Genomic DNA, 6,119 nt, shown 5'->3' with positions numbered 1-6,119 from the left:
TACGGGTGGATTGAGTTTTTGGAACAGATGAGAGATAACAAGGAATGTTCTTGGTGGAGGACGTTGAGAACGAGATATTGCAGAAAGCAGAAAGAAAAGCTTACATTGATGCTGCAGGAAATTAATAACAGGAGTTTCTGCAGAAAATGATGTGACTTTTCTTCAATAGTTTTACAGAGATAGGAGGATTTAAGCAGATGGTGGATGTTTTAGAAAATTGTAGGTTTGAAGAAGATAATGAAGTTTAAAGTTACGTGAAGGGTTTTAACATCTGGTAGAGATTACAGAGATAGGGAGGTCGAGATGTTCCCACAGATAGGAAGTGATTTCGTTTGTAGAGTTTGCAGAGATACTGAGCTGTGTGGCAGCAGGAGGTAGTTACACCATCGGCAACGTTGTAGGGACTTGAGGATGTTAAACAGCTGGTTAGACATTGGAGGAGTTTCCACAACAGGAAAAAGTTTAGGGGACGAGGAAGATATAGACATGGGCAGAGTTATACTTGCTGGGAAATGTTGCAGACATAACGCCCACTATTCACAGGAGGATGTTGTAGAAATAATGAGATTTGCCAGGGCAGAAGGGAGTTAGTGACATTATTGGTTTTGTGGACTGGAGCATTCGCAATGATTGGAAGATTTGCATGGATCGGAGTTGTTACAGAGAATGGGCGAGCCGTAAGGACTTGAGAACTGTTAAAGAGAGAGGGAGCATTGTAGGGGCTGGAGGAGATTCTAGACAAAGAATGTGGCTTTACATCTGTATGAGTTACAGAGATAAGGAGAGGTGTATTTGTTGATGGAGAGTGGAGAGATCGAAATGGATTGTATGGAAGAGACGAGGTTACAGAGATAGAAGATTATTCGAGTTGAAGGATTCTCACGACATCACACAGGACCACACAGATGTCTTATGACACAGAAGGATGTCATTTAGCCCAACACGTTTACACCAGCTGTACAAATGAACATATTACTGAGTAATGATCTGGAAGAGCTTACAGACACGCGAACAACATTAGGGCCTGGAGACACTTGCACAGATAGGGAGCATCGCACAAACTGGAGGAGATTCCTGGGGTAGGAAGGGTTGAAGGGGAGAATGACGTTTACACAGACAGGGGTGTGAGAGCTGAAAATGTTATGGAGATGAGTCGATGGATGTCGAGACTAGAGGATCTCACATGGACAGGGTGGTTGACAACACGAGAAGGGAGCTCAATAGACATTGAGCCTTGGAGGAAAAGGATCGAAAGAGTCGCAGGTTTTGGAGTGGGTTCTGCAGATGGGATGGCAGAGGACAACACATCGGGAGGATTGTAGGGTCTCCACATTTTGAGAACGTTTAAGAACTGGAGGAAGTTACACAGATGAGGAGAGATGTTGGAGCTGTTGGAGTTTACAGAGATGGGAGGGTTGGAGCTGTTTACCGATCGAGGGATATTTTGAGGAACAATAACACGAAACTCTGAGGGAGGGTTGCAGAGAACACAAAGGGAGAGGGTGTGAGGTGCGGGGAGGGCTGTGAGGAGTGGAGGTGCAAAGAGAAATGTTGGGTGCTGTTGTGGCCTAGAAGAATATACCGAATATAGGAGACTTGCAGGGCTCGAGGGAGGTGAGGGAGAGGTTGGGCTGCAGATGGGGATTGGAGTATGCCTGACAGATGGGGAATGATACAGCGACTGGAGCAGTTACAAAGAGATTTTTATACGTACCAATGGTGGTTAGAAATGTAAGGAGGGCTATGGAGACTGGAGGATATAGTAGAGATAGAGTGGGCGGATGAACTCCAGAGGATCATACAGATATGGAGGGCTGAAGGAGCAGGTGAAGGTAACAGAGACAGAGAAGGATTCAACTTTGGAAGAGGGGTCAGTGTGTGGGAAACGTTCACAGGGGCACGTACGGCGGTAGAGATTGGATGGGAATGCAAAGGTTGGGACACTGTAGGACATGAATTTACAGATATATGTAAGGTTCCAGCAGCTAGAGGAAGTTACAAAGATACAGAGGGTTATCGGCTGGAGGACGAAATAGATTGGAAGAGTTGTAGGGACTGGAGTAGGTTTGAGAGATATGGAGAATTCTGTGGTCTGAAAAAGTTCCAGTTGTAGGAGGTTGTTAGGTTACAGAGATTGGAAAGGTAGCAGGGAATCAAGTACATACAGAGATAGGGAGTGTTACACAGAGGGGCATGGGGCAGGCCATTCAACTCCACGAGCCTGTTTCCACAATGATTATCATCACAGCTGACCTTTTAACTCAATGCCATGTTGCTGTGTTTGTCCCAAACAGAGTCTGTCATCACTGGGGGAGTTTAAGAGAGAGCGAGCTATGGAGTGACTGGGGGAGGCTACAGAAGTAGGAGGAGTTGGAGTGATTGGGGAAGTTCCAGAGATATGGAGGGTTGCAGTGACTGGAGGAATTTATGTAGATCGGAAGGATTGAAGTGACTGGGGGAGGTTACAGAAAAAGAAAAAAAATGGAGGGACTGGAGAAGGTCATCGAGATCGGGAAAGTTGTGGATTCTGATCGATATTAATGAGGTGGAGAACATCATTCAGCCTGGCGACGATTGTGAAGACATGCAAAGATGTGGAGGCTGATGGGGATGACTGAAAAAGGAGGTACAGAGAAGCAGTGTTTGGAGAAGTTTACTGTGACTTGGATAATACACAAAGTTAAATGAATCAGAAACTTCCCAAGTACGTATGGTAGTCAGGGAAAAGATAGAATCGGAAAGTTGATTATTGCAGCGAGGGTTATACATGGAAAATGATACTCAGTCCCTCGGAGATCTGGAAATGTCCAGTCTCCATCCCTAGACTGTGCAGTCCTGCCTCTGTGGAGTGGAGAATTCTGTTGTCTCGAGATCAGGAATGGCTGCAAGAGCCAGGGGCATTGACAGAGGCAACAATTAAACTCACACAGTGAGGAACACCACATGGAGATATACTGAATGACATCACCAGAATGTAGGAAGGCATCAGGTTTGAACAGTGGTCAGGTAGAAAATGTTTTGACTCATGGTGCACTGGTATCAGTACTCAGGGATGAGTGAGGTATGAGTGGGACAGATAACGGCCCAGTTTCATTCTCACGAGACTGTTTATCGGGCACTTAATGCCGGTGTCAGGGCTACCCATCTGATTGCTTATTATCCTTTAAGGAAGGAAATGTGTTTTCGGCAGCGCTCAGGCCTGCATATGACTCCAGAACCAGAGCAATGGGGTTGAATTTCAACTGCCGTCTGAAATGGACGAGCAAGCCACTCAGCGCAAGGCCAGCTGTGGGTGGGCATGAAATTCTGGCCAGCCAGAAACGTCTGCATCTCACCAGTGAATAAGAAAAAGTCCCATTGCACTGGGCACCAAGGAAGCATGGTAGGACCTCTGTCCTGACCAATCATGGCGGTAGGTTGAAGGACAGGGCTTTAAACTGACAGAGAGGATGCAGTGATATTGTTCAGGTGAAAGGACCTTCCCAAATCCAAAGAGAAAATGTGAAGCATCGGAACAACACGGTGATGTGGCTGAAGATAAACAGGAAGGAATGAACAGGACGGTACAGAGTTTCACTAAAAATATACACTAGCGAATAGGTTTGTGGCAGGAAATTATTGGGAAACCTAAATTGCAAAGTTCTTTTACGGAACGGACAAATTACCTACAATATTATACATGGACATATGACAAAGAGATAAATGCGATTCAACACTAGACAGATGTGGTTACGCAGCAAAGAACAGGTAGAACATAAATATGTAACAGTAAACAACCTTGCAGGGCCTCTGGCAGAATGGGAAAGCGGGATGTGTAAATCTGACAGTAATGGACAACAAAGGCATAATAGAAAAAAAAAGCATTTGGGCTTCGATTATGCAGTTGAGTCAGCTGGAATCCAGATTCTGAGTACCATGTGTCCCAAATACAAGCAGAAGAGGTTTTCTGCAGCTTAGCAGCATTTCATTGCTCAACACTGCATGAAACAGAAATTTATTCGAATTCATAACAAAGACATTATGATAACTTTGGGAGACTTTAATTTTACATAATTGGAAACGTCATATTCAAAGAGGCTTTCGGAGAATGTTTTTGTCAGTGTTTCTTTGAATAACATGTTGTGCAAATGGCTCTGGACGTAACTATTTCAAATCGACCGTTTGGTAATATAGCTGAGTGAATGAGTAATGTCACATGGAGAGATCCTCTGGGAAATTGTCATATACAGGAATGAATAGTGATTTAAAACCTCATATAATGAACATAAATCACACACGACAATCAGAAACAAAGCCAATTCAAGGGGGTTTGGGAGGAGAACTGAACAAGATAAACAAGTGAAACAGACTGAAAGGTATGATTATAAATGAACAGTGGAAATCATTTTAAGTAACTATGTAAAATATTGAACAAAAGGACAAAACCTCAGCAAGACATTCCTACCTGCACGTCACGCAGGGATGAAGGATCGAATTTGATTAAGGGATGTTGAAAAAGACAGAAAAACTAACAATTCTGAAAAACCAATGCTTTGGAGATATGGGAATATTTGTTAATTGGATCGCAACGAATCTCCGAACAGGAAGAGTGCAACAGGAAGAGGAAACAGTGTCAGGTTTAAATGAGATGTTAGGAACAGGGAGACTTGAAGACGCTAGAGGTGGTGAGATTGATACCAAGAGGAACAAGGGACTAAAATCTTTTACACAGCCAGTTTGAATTGCTGTAGTTGGAGGCATTTGCAGAGGTGGTGGTGGGGGGGGGGGGTGTGGGGGGGGGGGGGGGAGGCGGGGGGGGGGGGTGGGAGGGTGGTGGACATATATAGTTTAATTTATTCATTCATGGACTGAGTGAGTCACCGATTGGACCACAATACATTTCCCACTGCTAATTGCCTGGAGGCGGCTCAGAGTCAGCCATGTTGCTGTTGGTCTGCAGTCACATGTAAGCGAGACCAGTTAAGAATGTCAGATATCCTCCCCTAATGGAAACACATGAACCAGTTGAGTTTTTCGACATGATCAACAATGCTTTTATGTTGGCTATACGAATGTCCTGGACAGCGATGACATGACGTCCAAATTCCTATTCTCAATTCTCTGATCCATGAAGGAAAGCAGTCCAAATTCTCTCATCACCAACCTATCCACATGTGACGCAAATTTCAAAGAACTGTTAACCTGCATCCCGAGCTCTCTCTGTTTGACAACATTACCCAGGGCTCTAAAATTAACTGTACAAGTACTGCCCCGGTTTGCCTCATCAAAATACAGCATCGTGAATTTCCCCACCCGCTATTCCTCAACCTATGGGTACATCAGGACTGGTGACCCCATTCTACGCTTCGATAACCCTTTTCACTGTCCATTTTCCGACCACATTCAGTGTCATTCACAAAATCCCTAACTATTCGATTTTATGCCATATGTCTATCCAATGACAATTTAAACAGGCTTAAAGTTGGCGAGTCTACTACTACTGCAGGTATGCTGTTCCATGCCTGTACTATTCTGAGTAAAGAAACTACCTCTGACATCTGTGCTGTATCTATCACTCCGCAAATTAAAGCTTGTGCTCGCCATCACCATCCGAGGAAAAAGCTTCTCACTGTCAAACCTGTCTAATCCTCTGATTACCTTGCATGTCTCTATTAACTCTACCCAGTTGATCGATATTCTGCTGAACCTTTTAACATTCTTCCCTATTATTCACAATTCCCCTAACTATTCCTAATCACTATATACCTTTCGAAACGTGGTCTGTAAGATTACAAATCAGGCTGCTGACATATACATCTTTATTATTGACGTAAATGTCAAACGGAATTCGCAGAATTGATACTTCTGAAGCACCACTGGCCACAGAGCTCCAATCAGAAATACATCCCTTCACATCCATCTGCATGCTATTAACAGGAAAATATTGCATCCAATTTGCCAATCCTCGTGGATTGCATGGATTGTGATTTGATTTTCTAGGCCAAACTAATATTAGCAAATGCTTTAGTAAAGTCCATGTCTGCAACATACATAACCTTACCCTCAATATTTATCTTTGCCACTTCGTTTGGTTTCCGTTGTGTGAGAATCTTGAACAAGGAGGCAGGAAATTACAGTTG

This window comes from Chiloscyllium plagiosum, unplaced genomic scaffold (assembly GCF_037043375.1).
Source record: "Chiloscyllium plagiosum isolate Xiang-an unplaced genomic scaffold, Cpla_swu_hap1 HiC_scaffold_41, whole genome shotgun sequence".
NCBI lineage: Eukaryota > Metazoa > Chordata > Chondrichthyes > Orectolobiformes > Hemiscylliidae > Chiloscyllium > Chiloscyllium plagiosum.
This window is presented reverse-complemented; position numbering follows the sequence as displayed.